Consider the following 18,246-nt stretch of genomic DNA (forward strand, 5'->3'; position numbering starts at 1 on the left):
AATACTTATTACAATGTACTGTCTATATACTTGTTTAGTACAACAGTACAAGTATTAATACACCGTTTAACCCCAGATTTACTTCAGCACGCGCTCAAAACTAAACTCTTATTTTACTTATTCTTTTAATACAGATTATTGTTTTTGGTATTAAGAAGACAGTCCGTGTTAAAACATCCACAAACAGCGATAATTCATTCAGACAGTTCGATTTCTGTCTGACAGCTGCAGCTGCGTCAAAAGACACGTAATAGCACCGGAAAGCTTGAAGCTCCGGCTTCAAAATAAAAGCATAACAAGCGTGTCAAAATAAGAATGAAATTGCTGTAAATATGATCCCAGTTTATCTGAGAGATTTAGATACCTTTAATATCTTTTTTGTTTTTGCACACATAGTATATAATTGTAATAATTAGCTCATCACTTGGTGTGTATTCTGAAGTCTTGATTTGAATGTTTTTGTAATAATTTAAAGGTTCAGATGGATCAAATAAACATTTTAACAGTGTCTCTTTGGGCTCTCGGTCATTGTGACGCAATTTTTCACTATTTTTACAAACTAAACAATCAATCGAGTAATCAGTTACAGTTCTAACAGTTCAAAATGAGCTCCAACATAAAATCCTGCTTTAACATTCATGTATGAGTCATAACAATCTAATACTAGAATATATAATAGCAGAACATTTTCATACATTTTCATGATTGTACTTCAATACTTGCACTGAGGGAACATTTTCATTTCAGAACTGTAACTTGAAACAGAGAACTTTCCCTATGTGGCATAAGTACCTTCGATGCAGTATAATCCTTGGCGCCTCTCACAGTGTTTCAGCAGCAGGTTTGAAGCTGAAGTTGTTGACAGAGCAGAAACAATGAAACACATCGATCAGTTGTGTCTCAGTGTCGCTCTCCTGCAGGGCAGCAGCTGAGGTCAAATCCTCTCTGATGTTTTCTTAGAAGATTACACACAATCTCTTTTTTAAGGATATTTATTTAACAAGATATTGCAAAAGGGGGCAGTGATTTTATGTGATTTCTATACAAAGCAGGTGGACGCTTAAATGCAGCTTTAATGTTAATGCATCATTAGTAAATTAAACCTCATATAATATGCATATTCATTGAGGCAACACAGCGGCCTCGAACATAACGTTAAAGATGAGGACAGTAAAGCAGTGCTGGAAAAATTACTCAGATTATTTATTAAAGTAAAAGTAGTAATATCAATATATATAAAAGTAGAATTCAAAGTATCTGTAATATTTATCTGTTCTTTTATTTCGTATAATTAATCTAAATCTGCAAAGTAAAAAAAGAGTATAGCTTAAAAGAGCATACATTTTGTTGTATTGGAGTAAAATGAACATTATTTTCTTTAGAAAAAATAGTGCAAATTTAAAAGTAACATTACATTGAGGTAATGTGCAAGAGCCTACCTCATAATACTTTTGTAAATGACATTGTTACGTTCCACCACTTCTATTCGCTCAGAAACGTCTACCGGTCTTTTATTTTGGAGGTTATGACCGGAAGCAGATATTGGTGTAGTGTGTAGCTCGAAATGGTGCTGCGGCTCCTGAGAGCGACAGCAAACATGGACGTCACATGTGAGAGAATGACCTAAACATGATCCTTCCAGCTTTCTGTGGGAAAAACCAGCAGCGACAACAAGGTAAGACCGATATGTTTTACAGATTTACAGAGTTTATTCACCGAACAAACCGACCCGGTGACTGTAATGGCTGAAATTGGCCGCCTGGTTAGCTAGCTAACGCTGGGAGCTAGCAGACGTTAAAAGGCATATCGTTTAACGGGAACCTCCGTGCGCCTATTATCGGACACGCCTCCCAACACAGCGCTTCTTCGTTTTCTCTCGGAAATAATTGAACGTCATATCAACAGCAGTAAATCCTACAATTAAAGAGTACATTTGTATTTTTTAATGTGAATATCAGTGGCGTTCGTTAGCTATACTCGAATATGTAAGATTATTTAAATTTATTTTCTTCTTCGTTGGTCTTAAACAGAGCGCGCGTGGCGAGAACAGGTTGTTCCTGGTGTTGAATTATAGCAGTTTTTAAACATTATAACAGGAAACGAATAAAAAAACTGCACAATACACGAAGTACCAGGAGGGTCCAGGCGGGTCTGCGTCCGACAATGGAACCAGATAACTCCAGACTCCGGGGGTTTAAATTGCGCTGCAACTGCAGGCGACCATCGTCCGTCTGTCACACGGTGAACCGACGCAGAGTGCAAGAATACACGGACTGATTCGCGGTTCGATTTCCGTTTGATTTAAAGCAGGACCGTCTCTTTTATAATAATTAGTGAAAATAAAATAGTGTCCGATAATGGAACCAAGCAAGTAAAAGGGGGTTTAGGTTTAAAACCAGCAGCAGCAGCTGCAGCTCGGGCCTCTCGGTAACAGTGAACCAACCTCCATCAGTCAGCACGGGATTCCTGCAGACTGTGTGCTGTTTCAGTGGAGGTTAACAGGGTGGCCTGTCTGTCTGCCAGGAGGGTCTGTCTTGCCTGTCTGTCTGTCTGTTGATGTGCTCGAGGATGAACCACAGACAGCATCACCACATGAACTCAAAAAACATTTTTTTCAGGTTTGAAATTGGTGATAATCCCTGAAACCAAAAACAAACTCTGAACTATGACAGTACAAGCTAAATAAATCCAAGTATTAAATCACATCAGGTTATTCCAAGACAGACTGAAATAATACCAACATGGACAGAGACCAGAGTTATCATTAAATGTGTCCTTGTGTGGTAGTTGCAGGGTTGGTGGTCTGAGTTTCCTCTGCAGGGTGTCTGAGCTCAGCCTCCGAGATGAGGAGGTCGGACATCTGGAGGAAGCTCTGAGCAGAGCTGCTGCTCCTTTTGAGAAAGAAGTAGGTAGAATTGGTTCGTTGTCTAATGTGGATCCTTCTGGGTGAGCGCCTTCATTTGGTTTTTCCGGTCATGTCCAACTTGTAGAAAACCCTGGGATAGACTCCTGCAGAGATTCTTTATCTCATCTAGGCTGGGACGCCACGAGGTCGTCAGACGGAGCTGCTGATGTTGCTGAGGAGACTTTTAAAGGTGGATTTTATTGAGATGGAACTGCCAGTGTTTGTGGCTCTGCAGCTCCAGTTTATTCACTTTTCTGCAGCTTCAATCTTGTCATTACAACTAGAGGTTGGGTGTGCAGCTTTTCTTTCTAATTGTGCCGTAGAAGAAATGAGTCTTAGGCTACAGCCAGGTGCATAAAGCTTTAGACTTAAACACAAAGACGACTGTTTCACTAAAGATCTGAAAAGCTGCAGTTTTCCTTCCTGACTTTATCGATGAGTTTAATCCTCAGACTGCGAGACTGAAGAGAAACTGTGTGAAGGCCTGTGTTTGTGTTTCAGTGTCTGTGTGCTGACAATCAGTTTGTGTAACCGTTGAGTCCAATCAGCTGTTACTGATGCACGAGAGCTTTTATAACATCCACAAGATGCTTTCATTTCTTCTCTCTGCTGCAGTTTCATGTCGTCAGTCTTTTTCTTAAACCGTGTTCTAAAACATTTTAAATATTTATTTCCATTTAATTCTACTTCATGCTTCTACTCTACTTCATCTCAACATTTTTCCTCTCCGACATCAATTTAATACCTTTAATAACTTTGTGGATTCAGAGGAATAAAACAACCAACCAATAATGATGACGTTTAATTGTCTGTAAAGATGAAACTTTATCCTTTATGCAGGGTAGATTGACAGGCTTCAGAGTCGTCAGAATGAGCTGCATCTTTACCAGTTGGCGGCGGTGTGTTGCCTCTATGAATTATGGGATATGAGCGTGCAGTTTATTTTCCTCTGGAGGCTTTTTAACAGCAGGAGGAGTCGGCGGCTTCACTCACAGCATCTAACACATCGAGCATCAGCGCGCCTCTGTGAGCTTCATATAAGATGAACTTTATGTGTGAGGTTAGTTTCTGTCTCATCTGCAGGTTATTGTAAAGTTTTCGAATGAGCTTCTTGAACTCTTTTCGTTCATTAATCAGAAACATCTGAGTAATGAATCTCCTGTTTACATGCTGAAAGAGAAGAGTGAAAGCTCCTGAACAGCCAGTGGACACTTTTCTGTTCAAAATGCACGTTGAGTCATGTTTACTTTCTTAAGCTCAGAGCTCCAGCTAACAAATATTTTTGTGCTTTATTATTTGTTAAAGATATAAAAAGCAGAATCGCAGCCTCTCACAAGTCAAGACGTCTTCAGAAGTTATTCAGAAGATATTCACTTTGATATAAAACAGCAGAAAGCAGCATTTTATTAAATCTGGAGCTTTTTCACTTGATGAATAACTGAACTGTGAATGGATTTATTGTTTGAGGCCTCCACAGCCGGACATCTGCTGTCCTTGATAACGTTCGTCATCGTAAGCGGAGGTGTGAGTCAGCCTGCAGGTGAGCACCGTATACAGCAGATCGCTCCGATAAGAGTCGGGACGTGTCGCCTCTTGTAAAGAATTTGTCGCTGCAGAGTGAGACGGTGTGCACGACGAAGTGTGATACTGGAGGACACTTCAGGGACACTGGGAAAACACAACACTCTGAGGTTGATTAATTCTCTCAGACTACATCCACACAAAGGAGACTTAGTTTAAACACTGTTTACGAGAGAAGGACGCGCACACTCTGGTGTTTTCACTTCTGCTGAACCCGGACTCTCTGTTTCCTCACTTTATGAAGAAACATTTGACAAATCAGTGAGAAGACTCCTGAACAGGAACTTTCTGTTGGGAAAAATTGTGAAGAATGCTCCTCACTGTCTCCCAGAGGCCACGGAGGAGCCTCTTTTGTCAAACCAACAGAAACCTTTCATTCACAAAATGACCAGAAGCAGAAACTCTGCTCTGCTGGAAAAATCACCAAAACAGTTCGTCAATTAGCGTTTCAATATAGTTTAATATTTGTTTATAATATCCGAAACAGCCAATCACAAGTTCTCAGGACTCATGGTGATGCCTTCAGGTGTCTTGTTTTTCCTTTTCTTGAACAGAGGCCTCCACAGCGAAACACCAGACAACATGTTATCAGAAGCACAGACAGTCGGTCTCTCTGCAGAGTCTCAGCTGCGTAAACCTCTCTGTGATCGGCTGTTTAGTTTCTCACTCTGAATCTGTTTGCGTGCAGTATGATCGGGACGGTCACTGAACCACTGATGAGGATTTTTCCTCTGGGAGCGACGGCCATCTTTTCTGCTCTTCCGGTGTATCCAGCGGTTAGCGATAAAGGACTCCCAGCCAAGACTTCCTTTTCTGTTCGCTGCATTGTTTACAGTCCGACTAGCAACATGAGAAACAGCTTGTTAGCTGTTAGCATGCAGGCGTCTGTTTATAGAGATCGATACGAAGATAAATCGCCGATTGGAGGCGCGGTGTCGTTACAGTGGATTGCATTCGCTCTCTTTTGCTCTTCACACAGACTCCTGAATACACCGACGCCTGCTGATACGTGATTGGCCAATACTACTCGGACTACAAACGGACACATAACACTTCAAATAGCAACGTCCGCTCAGGCGCCTACAGGTTCTTCATTATTATGCAGCAGCTGTAAAAAGAGATTCTGGTCAGTTTTATGTTTTGTGCAAGTACATAACACATTTGGGGGCGGCTGTGGCTCAGTGGTAGAGTCGGTCGTCTTTCAATCGGAAGGTCGGAGGTTCGATCCCCAGCTCCCTCAGGCTACATGTTGAAGTGTCCTTGGGCGAGACACTGAACCCCAAATTGCTCCCGGTGGCATAGCCAACGGGTATGAATGTGATAACTGGTTGACAGTTGGGCACTTTACGTAGCAGCCTCTGCCATCAGTGTGTGAATGTGACATGTAGTGTAAAAGCAGCTTTGAGTGGTCGCAAAGACTAGAAAAGCGCTGTATAAGTAAAGTCCATTTACCACTTGCATAAAATATCCAGGTTTCATCAGCCGGATGTGACTAACAATAGCCAGGTGATACTTAGATATGTAAACTTCTGAATAGTTTGCAGTTTTAACACACCTGCTGAGCTGCCTGGATGCAGTCATGAACATGTAAACAAGGAGGCGAGTAACCAGGGTTCTCCTCTTCAGTGTAAACAGCATGTCCTGGATATGTTGTATGTATGTGAACACCACAGAACGTGCACACTCTTGCTTCTGTAGTTCTGTGTGAATGCAGGACTTGTGCTTTATTGTATTATTTTTGCGGCTTTAAACGAGATAAAGGATCTAAAAAAACTGAATTTAGTCCCTCAAAACTTGAACTTTCTGAAAGTGTAAAAAAGTTCCCTCCTTCCGTTCTTCCCTGAATCACACAGAAGAGAAACAGCAACTCCTCTCCATTCACTCTCTCTATCAGGCGGTGTGTTCAGGGTCTCGGGGGGTCTGCAGCGTGTCCCAGCATGCACTGGGACAGAGGCTGCATAGACAAACACATTTCCAGCCCAGTTCCCCTGCATGTCTGTGGGAGGAAACACAAACTGTAAAATCAACAGCTCAATCAGCGACTCACTGCCCTGCATTCCTCCTGCGATGCATTCACTGACTCCTGTTTTCAGGGGATTATGCAACATCGACCCGCTCTGTTATTCGTGAGGACGGACGAGGGGCTCCTCGAAGTTCAGAGCTCTCCGAGGACCACAACACGCCCTTCAAACATTTCTAGTGTTTTATGTCATGAATGTTTCCTGCAGGGTGTGTTCAGGGTGATGCAAGAGAGAGAGAGCCTTTGTTTCCGCTGCTTTTCTGAAGAAGAGGAAGACGTCTAACTGGAAGGCGTTGGTCTTTCTTTTCAAGTCTATAGTTGTCTTGAAGACGTGTGTTCCCCAACAGAACACACTTTTATATGTAACTGAAGGCGTCTCATTCATTCAGCGTCATGTTTCACTTAATGGATGTATTGTATTTAAACTAGGGATGCACCGATCCAGCTTTTTCAGTTCCGATCCGATACCGATACCTGGGCTCAGCGTATCGGCCGATACCCGATACCGATCCGATACTACTGTTGAATGAATGAACTGTATACCTTGCCATGTGAGTGAAGGCATCAGGCTTGACATAAACATTGCATTCTAACCTTGTTAAAAAAAGGTACCAAATTAACACAGATATAAGTACTTAATGTTATTTATTAGCAACGGCAGGTTCTTTCTCATGAAAACAAGCATTTCTGCTCTCTCTGGTGTCAGTCTGTTTCTCTTCTCGTCCACAATGTTGGAGGCTGTGCTGAAGAGTCTCTCACTTTCTACACTAGTGCAAGGGGCACAGAGATACTTTATGGCAGTGGCAGCAAGGTCAGGAAACCGATGTCTGTTGACTCCCCAGTACTGGTATGGATTGTCTGAGGTAGCAATTGTTCTCTCAGTAAAAAAAGTATGCACTTGGACAGCAGTGCTTGAGCTGCTTGCTTCACCGGGATCCTCATGCTCCTCCAGAATCTGATCAAATTCCTCCATAAAGCTGCTCTTACTTGGTGCTGCTGCTGCTGCTGCTGCTGCTGCTGCTGCTTCCAACCGAGGGGCCTTTTCTGCTGGCTCTGAAGCTTCTGGTGCTTGATGCATGATAGCTGTGCTGCTCCTCAAGTCAGCTTCCTGAAGTTCCTGAGTCAGTATGTCTTTCACATGCTTTGTGGAGTCTGCACCTGTAAAGTGTCTGAAACAAAAATAAGACAGGTGAAATGATGGGCTATATACACACAATACAATGCACACACAATTGCTGTTTAAAAAACAATATAATAACATGGTTTATATTTTATATGTTCTACTTGTACTCACTTTAAATGTACAGTACATAATGGCATCTTATCACATTCAAATTTGCACACAACTGAGTGTTACTATGGAGAGAGATAAAGATTCTATAATGTAATGTTAACAGGTTTACTATCTCACCTGTCTTTATATCTCGGATCCAGCAAGGTGCGTACAGGGGTTCATCTCCCACAGTGCTGAAGCGTTCGTTGACGGCTTGTAGCAGGGTCGTTTTCATTGTTTTAATACCAGAATCAGCCTCATTTTCCTTAGCCAGGATGCGCCTGAGGACGCTGACGGCTGGAATGACATCTGCGGCGGAGGCGGTGGATGAGCTGACTTTCCTAGTGAGCTCTTCAAATGGTGCTAAAACAGTCATAGTTTTTTCCAGCAAAGTCCACTGGTTGACTGTCAGTGTCGTGGGCAGGCCATGATCAGCCACATAGGCACCAAGGGCTCGCCTCTGCTCCAGAAGACTGTCTATCATAAAATACGTGCTGTTCCACCTCGTCCTGACGTCTTGTTGCAGGCGTTTAGGTTGCATTTGCATTTGGATCTGGATATCATGGAGCCTTGAATATACAAGTGGGGAATGTTTAAAATGTCCCACAATGTGTCGGCAGCTTGCAACGGCATCACTCACGCTCCGTTGTGACAATAGTCCCTCGTTGACTACGAGCTGCAGCGTATGAGCAAAGCAGCCTAAACTGCGCACTCCCATGTTGTCCATGGCTTTTTTCATGTTGCTGGCATTGTCCCTCAAAATGACGTGCACTTTTGTCAACGGAATATGCCACTGATCAAGCATTTCCTTTATAGCAGCCGAAATCGCGTCTCCGGTGTGTGATCCGTGGAAGTTTTTTGCCTGGAGCATTGCGCTGTGAGGTGAACAACTCGCGTCTAACCAGTGGACAGTTAAAAGTGTCATGGGGCACACGTCGGAGCTCCAGATATCTGTGGTGAAGCTCATTGATGTTACATCCTTTAATTCTTCTGATATGCGTTTGCACACTGTCTTGTACGGTTCAGGCAGAGCGGTCTCGGAAAAATATTTTCGAGATGGTAAACTGTCCCTCGGCTCAAGATGCTCAACTAGGCGGCGGAATCCTTCGTTATCAACAACAGAGAGGGGCTGCGAATCCAAAACAATAAACTGACCTTCTCTGTTATGTTTGTTGCTTTCACGCTGTCGGCTGGAAGTTTGTCCCGTCTTTGCAGTGCACCCACCAAAGTTAACTGCTTCGTGGTGCTCTCCTGCTTCGTTTGAAGAAGCTCCGCGTGCTCGTTAGCATGGTGCTTCTGGAGGTGCTTATTTAAGTTTGTGGTATTGTATTTAGCAACTTTATCACCACCCCTCGCAATACTCGCGTTGCAGATATTGCACGTAGCAGTCGGACTTGTTGGCGTAACAAGCTTGAAATACTTCCAAATCGCAGACTTGGCTCGCTCCATGTTGCTCTGTGTTTGCTTATCGGCATGCTGTGCGTGCTGCCGTCACGTGACGTAACCAGCGTTACAAACATAGATTTGAAGTGAATAGATCGGCATCATGGATCGGCCTCATTTATCCGATGTCCAATCCATCTATTTAGTCAATATCTGAGCCGATATCCGATCCTAATATCGGATCGGTGCAGCCCTAATTTAAACTGCATCGAGTTAGACGAGAATCATCCAGGAAACATGTCATTTATTCTCTTCACAAGGCGCTGAAATAGAAGCTTTGAGGACATCAAATGTTCGCAGAATAATTTAGAGTTGTCAGAAATCCTAAAGTTGTTTTTAAAAGGAGTAGACAGAAAGTAGCTAGAAAAGCAAGGCGCGCTAATCCCTGACACCCTGAACCAGCAAAGAAATTTGAGCTACATTAACATTCAATTGAGTCCTAAAGGGATTTAATCAACCTCTGCAGACACGTGGGATAGCAGGTGTCTTCAGGTAGATCCGTTTATTTCTAACATTAGGTTAATGTTAGAAATGACTCGAGGTTCAAAGGTCACACTGTGAGAACAGAGCTGAACAAATAAAAGGATGTACGTGAAAGTTAAATGATGAAACACTGTTTTCAATGCATCTCACTGCTGCAGATCTAAACCGCTAAAATGTTGAATTTATTTTATTTGAAGGGACGATGCAATTTAACATAGTTCCAGCACGTAGCACGAGACTGATGTGTTGCACAGAGAGTTTATAGCTTTCGCTAATTTTCAATATAATACAAAGTAAAGCCGTCCGTATCATAAAAACAACAACAACAACATAGAACTACAGATGTGAAAGTACAGTTAAAAATGCTGTACTATAACAACACACAAATACTATACAATCATAAATAAGTAATCTAAAGTTAGTTTGTGTTCAGACCAAAAACAAGATCGACTTTTCGTGCAACAAAATTACATAGAAAGTTGACAGCAAGACGATCTGATGTCTCCGTCGTAGGTGCAGGAAACAAGTCCGGGCATGTCTCCCTCACTGCTGTGTTTCGGGGGGATGCTGCATTTAGGTGCGCTCAGAAACGTGAGTGATCAGACACGTGACCTTTTGTAGAACGCCTCTTCTGTCAAGCGTGAAAAAGGGTGCAAGATGTCTGCGGTGCAGCAGCTTTTGGCCACGACAGTGAGAGTAGGCATGACATCAGTTCCACTACAGGAGAGACTCGATGTTCTCTGCAGTTAGGTGGAAAAAAACATGAGCCTAATATATCGGTATCAAAATGGGCAAAAAATCTAATATCGTGCATCCCTAAAAACTTTAACTCAAGTTTAACGCCGTGTCACGAAAGCTGTTCAGCGTTTAGATTTCCCGACCTCCTTGAATGCATCATAAATGATGGCTCCGCCCTCCGTCTCATGTTACAGTAGTGTTCTTCTCCTCTTGAGGACAGACCTGACAAAGCTTCATGTTGTTCCTAATCTGCATCATGATGTTGTTCTTTCAGCAAACTGAAGAGCCGTTAATTAAAGTCGATCACAAGAAAATCTGTTTCTGTTTGGGCTTCATCCCGCTGCAGTCAGCCAGAGTGCAGCCTCTGTGTAACTTCCTGTTTACAGTGAGACTGAGACTCAGCACAGACAGATGAACGGGCGCTCCTCCGGGGGATGGGACGAACCGAGAGATGACAGCGTTTATTTAGCAGACACATCTGGAGGGAGAATTTACCTCACTTTGGTCTCTCAGCTTGAAGCCTATTGGTTCCTTCCAAATGACAACAACTATAAGAACGGATAAAATGAACCCTGTGTGAGAGAATCTGTTGTGTGTCGGTCTTTGGAACAAAAAGCAGGTTCTTGTTGTCGTCCTCTGACCTCTGACCTCTGACCTGTTTGTGACACTTGTATCGATGTTGAGGAAGGAATTTAAACTGTTGTTGTTGTTGACCCCATCGTTCTCGCTTTGGATGAGTTCATCTGCAAAATGTCTTGAAGTGTGTGTGTGTGTCTGTGTGTGTGTGTCTGTGTGTGTGTGTCCGTGTGTGTCCGTGTGTGTGTGTGTGTGTGTGTGTGTGTGTGTGTGTCCGTGTGTGTGTGTGTCTGTGTGTGTCTGTGTGTGTGTGTCCGTGTGTGTGTGTCCGTGTGTGTGTGTCCGTGTGTGTGTGTGTCTGTGTGTGTGTGTGTGTGTGTGTGTGTGTGTGTGTGTGTCCGTGTGTGTGTGTGTCTGTGTGTGTCTGTGTGTGTGTGTCCGTGTGTGTGTGTGTGTGTGTGTGTGTGTGTGTGTCCGTGTCTGTGTGTGTCTGTGTGTGTCTGTGTGTGTCTGTGTGTGTGTGTCTGTGTGTGTGTGTCCGTGTGTGTGTGTGTGTGTGTGTGTGTCCGTGTGTGTGTGTCCGTGTGTGTGTGTGTGTGTGTGTGTGTGTCAGTAGCCCTCGGTCATGTTGGCCCACAGCCGGCCTCCTCCTCAGCCACCATCTGTGACAGAATATTGTTCAGTGTTTTTCTTCGCTCTCATAAAGCTTCTCATTTATTTCTGCCACATTATGTGGAAGCTTTAACGACGCTCACATCTCCTTTCACGCATGTTGCAGGTGTGTTTTATATTCCATGTTTTCCATAACTTCAGTTCGCACACAGCGTTGCTCGATGTATGCCAAAGTGTTCAGTCCCTCCAGGAAGTGAGATTTTGCCTTCCTGCAAATTCAACCAATTGCTGAAACTTTTCTGCAAATTAAATGAATCATCCTTTGTCCCAGCGCGCCTGAAGTCGTTTACGTCACCAAACTCACGTCTTTGATATTCAAAGTATTGATCCCCTGAGGTTTGCAATGTTGTATAAATATCTGAGGACGCCTGCAGGTCTGCAGCTGTCCACTTAGCCACTTCCTGATGCCTTGTGTTGAGTCTATTGACCATTCAGACGCTGTGTTCCTAACTTTCCACCAATCAGAGGCTCTGTTACTGATGTTTGTGTCAGCTGTGATCTTAAGGAGATAGTAAACCTCACTAGTAAAACTTCCACACATTTTATGTGGTCACAGAAATCAGCTGGACGTGATGTCAGAAGACAAACAGCGTGCTCAGCCAATAGACGGCTTTATTGGAGCGATTGTCCCGGTCGCTCACAGTGGATGTGTCAAAGCTGCAAAACATCACAACTTTTTTGAAAAAGCTGCCCTGATCTTTTTTGGCTGCAACAGTTACAGAAAAATCCTGGAGGGACTTTATTACATGGTAACCCCTGTATGTCGCAAATACACCGCTCTGTAACACACACACGAGTATGAGTAGTGATGGGAATCAAGACCAGAGACGTTGAAAACCGGTTCCAGATTATCAGATACATTTGAATGTTTGCCTCTGAGATAAATCTCTTATCGAAGTCTGCACATTTTCACAAAGCAGCGACGTCAAACTCGTCGGTCTGAAATGTTTAAGAGAAAGGAGCCACGGCGCAGAGAGAGACGCGGCCCACACAGTGTCTTCACTTCACACGGAGAGACGACAGCAGTGCTGCTTTCAATGTCTGTGAAATGATTATTTACATTACGGGAATTACGTCCACACTGACATGTACTTACCTGTGCAGTGAGTAAACGCTGATGGTTGTGGAGCTGACAGCACATGTCTGAGGTTTCTGTTTCCTTCCTCTGCTCCTCTGAATAATTTGTGTTAATGGTCTCACTAAGAGTTTACTTCCTGCTGTCACTCATCGTTTCATCGTCTCCTCTGCTCTCTGTCTGTGTGCATCAACCACCAGCTAACTGCTGAGCATGCAGACCCACACACACACACACACACACACACACACACACAGGGTCTATGTGCTGAGATCTAGTTTTAGACGTCCCTCTGCAGCCGCCCGTGCAGTCGTCCTCCATCTCTGCACTATAAATTCAGAAATGTTATGTTTCCTTCAGTGTTTGGATGAATGAGAAACAGCCGAGGAAAGAAAACATGAATAAAGAATCCTGATAATAAAAGCCGGCGGCTCACAGTGTGACTGACAGTAACTGCAGCTGATCATGTGAAACTCTCAGATCTCTCATGAATCAGATGGAATCAGCAGACCACAGGTGCTGAGTCTATAAATATCTGTGTTGACCTGTTTCTCGGCTCCTCCGTGTATGTTTGTGTGTGTTTATTCCTCTGGTTGTTGTGTACGTCTCGGATGTTGCATCATCACATGTGAGGGTATTTTGGAGAGGGTCTGTGTGTCCTCTCGCTTCGTCCTGATGCTTCGTGCTCTGTGGACGCACTAAATTTAGACTCCAGATATTTAAATCTCCTGCAGGAGTCTGCAGCCGCCTCAGCTCCTCCTCGTTCTGTCTGTAATAATCCTCCGCTCGCTCTCTGCTGAATGATGATTACTGTTTACCGCTCAGACGATGACGAGCTGCCCGTCGACACTTTTTGGTTTCTAGGAGCTCGTCTGAGTTCAGAGACTCACAAACTGTCCCAGTGGGTTTCAGTTCACGGAGGAGGCTTTAAATAGCTCAGCATGATTTAGCTTTTCTGCACCGAGGCTGCCGGACCTCCAGACTCTGTCTCAGTGAAGTTAACTCGGAACAACAGAGCAGGAAGTAAAAGCGGCACAGCCTGCAGCACTGATGACACGGTGTTTATGTTCTGTTCAATAAAACATGATATCAGTGAATTCTACCATCAGTTAAACCTGCTCTCAGGTGTTACCGAGCGATCTGGACACTTTTATTTTTATTTACTTGCAGTTGCAGTTACCACAGTTTTAAACGTTTCAAGGGGGAAAATATGTCAAATAATTGGTTCGACATGTCGTGCAGAAATACTTATCTTTTAACTGTATCCTGTTTTTGCAGTAGTGAATCAGGCCTGCTGTTAAATACAGTGTATTGTTTAATGTGCAGATTGTGTGTCTCATGGACGGACAGATAAATCTATTTATTCACCGACTCCTTTATTGTGCATCAGTTTTAAAGAATGAAAACCCTTCAGGTCGTCGTCGTTGCACTGAGCTGAGCTAACGTGGGAGCGTGTGTGTTGAGTAAGATGTATGAGTAAATGCGCGTGTGGTCTGAAGTGACTCATGCTTGTGCAGGTGAATGCATCACAGGTGGAGTTCCCCGTGACTCCCCTTCATTACTCCAGACTGGTTTAAGACTCACTCTGTGTTCACAGTGAAACCAGACTGAACAACACGAGTGATGACCGATCTCAAAAGTAAAAGCAGCTTGGAACTGAATGTGTTGTTAGGTAGGCAAAGAAACAACAAAGTAATGATTCACCTTACAGGAGCTGCTGCTGTGTGACGTCACAGCAGAACCAAAGTGAGCAAAGGAAGAATATGTCCTCTGGTTTTATTGAGTGTTGTAAATGTTTGTTATCGAGGCACGCCTCGAATCCGACCAGATCAGAGAACAGAGTAAAGTGGAACTTACAGTCAGCCGTTCTGATACGACTGCAGTAAAAGTATCTCATCTTTACTGAACTTTAGTATCGAAAGTATTTCTCCGATATGAACCGCACTGAAGTATGAAAGTAAAATTACAAGTTAATGATTCTGAACTTTATTTTTAACTGTAAACCTCCTTAAAATATGGAGTCACACGAAACAAGTCTTCACACCTTAAAGGGGTGTTTGTCGACCCGCTTGTCTTCACCACCGCCATCCGTCTCTGGAGCAGCTGGTGCCGACGCCGCTGCTGTCTCTGCCTCCGTCGTGCATCCAGTGTCACCATCGAGCGGTTCTCCTTTCACTCAGTCACCTCTCTCTTACAACTCACGCCTTGCATCAAATCGCGGCTTTGAAATCCCGTGTTGCACGTTTGCACTTTCTTCTCCTTTTTCTTCTTCTTCTTCTTCTTTAAGGTTTTCACGGCAGCTGGCGTCCACGATGTTGCATCTTACATCACCCAGTTCTTCTCACTTTGAGTAACAAAGATTCTTCGGGGAGACGCGTCGCAGTAAAACGGACACATTTGATTTAGGACGTGTTGTGCAGTGAGGAGTGTGTTGTGGAGTATCTGTACTACTGAAGTACTGTAAGTTTCTCTGCTTAGTTAATATTGATTGATTGACCGTTTTATTGAACCACAGAGTTCACTTATTCAGTCTCTGTAGTGAGAAGTGGTCATGTGACTCTGCTGGTGGTGATGTCATCGATAATGTGCTCATTGAACGTGCTGAGAGACGATGTCAGTCACGCGTGTCTGGAGACAAAGAGCCGTTGTGATCCCACTTCTCCGTACCAGCTCACACACAGCTCTGACACACAGATAACACACACACACACACACACACACACACACACACACACACACACACACACTCACACACAGATAACACACACACACACACACACTGCTGCACTTTTCGCTCAGCTCTACTTTCCCTCCCCCGCAGCATCACTGACTTCCTGTGGCAGCCTTTCAAAGTAACTGTCACACACAGCCCTAAAGACTGTGACAGCTCCTCAGCCCGGACCACACAGCACGAACGAGACGGGAAGGGATGTCTATGGATGGGTTAAAAGGCCGACTTCAGGGAGACATGATTTCTTTAGAATAATAATAAACGCAGAATCTGTGGGAAATACAAACATGTGTTTGATACTGAGTGTGTCCCCCTTATAGTGACCAACTGACACCTGGTCTCAGCGCAGCTTGAACCAGAACCTGCGGAGGTGATGCCAGCCAAATCTTAAAGGACATTTGGTCTTTTCGGGTCATTCTTGTCCCCTTTAATTTCAGACACTGATCAGATTGGCCCCAGCCTCGGGGAGTCATTGTTTTACGTGTCTGAAACCAGCAGACGCTTGAGTTCAAAGTGTTGAGGATCGCAGGTCTGACATCCTCTCAGCAGACGTGACGGGTTTGTGAGAGCAGCAGCAGAAGCCACAGTTAGTTTTAATTAGGCTGCACCTGGAGCGTCTGTGGCCCCGTTTCCACATTTAACTGTTCAGTCACACCATGTTTTAACTCTCCATCTCCTGTGTTAACTACATAATGAAGAGAAAGGTGTGTAGAAACGGCTCGCATTCTTGACATGTGGTCTCTGTAGTCTTCAGAAAGGTGGCCGCTGAGGCGGAGAGACGGAAACTCTGAGACGTGTTTTCAGAGAAACCGCAGCTGAAACAGGACGAGAGCTGCAGGTCTGAGCAGCTGCCGTCGTATTAATAACTTCATTTAATAAAGTTGTGAAAGACTTCCTTTATAACGCCTCTCACTTCCTCTTTACGACAACAGTTTGAATTATTTCAGTGCTTCTGCTTCGGCTTAAAGTCATTTAAATAAACAAAACTCCCTCCTAACACCCGAATGAATTTCCTGCTACAAGATATTTTATTCATGCAGCTGCTCACGTGGAACTGCATGTGATGTTGGCCCGCTTTACAGTACAGTTAAAGGGATAGTTCAGATTCTTGTACGCTAAGTTGTATGAAATACTTGCTAGTAGTGTCGTGGATGCAAAGCTGTTAGCGTACTCACCGAGTCCCGTGGACGGAGTTTTGTCCACTTCCGAACGTAGAATAAGTAGTTCCGGTGAGATGCCAGGGTCGTGAAAAAGTTTTACCCTACAAAAACAACTGCGCTGTTTTTTGGAACTTTTTTCTCTCTTGAACAATCCAGTATCACTACGCCACGGGACTCGGTGAGTGAGCTAACAGCTTTGCATCCGCGACACTACTAGCAAGTATTTCATACAAGTTAGTGTCCAGAAATCCGAACTATCCCTTTAAGGACGTAACTGGTGCATACTTTACTTTAGAGAAGGGTTACTTCTGTGTACATAACGTTTATAGTTTTTATATCGTTGTTACTTTACCCCCCCCCCCCCTGTTAGGATCAATAAAGTTTGTCTCATCTGGTAGAAAAAAGTACTTCAGGGAAACTTTATTGTTATACCAGGACGGGAAGTTTGTCTTTAGCTCGCCGTTAAAAGCCAATAAAAAAAAGCAGCACAATAACATAATAAACACCACACACATCATAGATCAACAACATCAGTGTAAAAGTACTGCAGTGATGCATCTTTATGCGACTCCCAGCCACCGTAGTTTTCATGTCACAAAGGATCCCTTACGTACGTTGATTTTTGTTCATCTTTGCAAACTTGTTTTATTTGCTGCATTCAGGTTCCTGCACCAGAGTTGGATATTGAACAACAAGGGAGCTCTAAAATACAGGAACTTGAATGCATCTTAGTTTTTAAAGGCTCTTCTGTTTTAAAACACTTTGTACAGTTTCACTAAGTGGTTTATTTTCATGTGTTTTAACGTGGTAGCAGTTTAAGTAGATGTGTCGCCTTGTTTCCAACGCTAAAAGCTCAACATGAACTCATCACAAAGACGGTGAGGAGTTAAGACACGCACACTCAGGAGGAAAGAAACCATAAAACAAACCGTCACGTGCGTCTGTGAAAGTGAAAGTAAGACAAAGTAAACCGCAGAGACTCTGAAGTTACATCACTCGCTCTGACGATGCTCAGCGTCAGGTTTGAACACCTTTATAATGATGTCGTCCTTTGCTGGGGGGCTTAAACATGCCACAGTGAGTCAGTGCAAAGAGGCATAATGAGAGTTAAACATGAAGGACGCTGTTATTAGTTTCTTGTTATTCAGAAAGATCTGACAGAAGGAGGGAGAAGTGACTGTGTGAAGGAACGTTTCAGGTCTGTCTTCTACTTTAATACTTTTGCTTGTGTGCTGTGAAACGTCATGCTGAATCCACGCTGACATTTTAGTTCCACTTTGATCACTAATATTTCCAAACCTCTGCGTCGCCCCCTGGAGGAGGGGCTGTTAGTTTAGGGAGCACTTGATGTGATATGCAGGGCGGAGCGTTTTAAACGTCGATATCACCGTCGGTCATGTCATTTAATCGTGGGGAGACAAAATCACGATTGAGATCAATATTGGATTAATTGTGCCGCTCTACTCACAGGTCAGTATTGTCAAATATTATTAACAGTTCAACCAGTAAAAAATAAACATTAAGCGCACAAACGTTGCCAACAGGTTCCCCATGCTGACAGACGGGTCTGATGAGGTCCGGGTGCTTTA

At 43.7% G+C, this 18,246-nt stretch overlaps 1 protein-coding gene across 1 annotated transcript in view; it reads left to right on the forward strand.

Annotated features, from left to right (window-relative positions):
- Positions 1 to 1,591: 1,591 nt before the first annotated feature.
- The window catches only part of dennd4b (DENN/MADD domain containing 4B), a 39,976-nt gene continuing 23,321 nt past the window's right edge, over positions 1,592 to 18,246 (forward strand). Inside the window, exon 1 of the mRNA XM_069655506.1 lies at positions 1,592 to 1,675. The gene's annotated coding sequence lies outside the window, so the exon portion shown is untranslated. The remainder of the gene's footprint in view (positions 1,676 to 18,246) is intronic.

This window comes from Semicossyphus pulcher, unplaced genomic scaffold (genome assembly GCF_022749685.1).
Source record: "Semicossyphus pulcher isolate SPU_LCO1_2020_fin unplaced genomic scaffold, fSemPul1.0.p SCAF_9, whole genome shotgun sequence".
Lineage (NCBI taxonomy): Eukaryota > Metazoa > Chordata > Actinopteri > Labriformes > Labridae > Semicossyphus > Semicossyphus pulcher.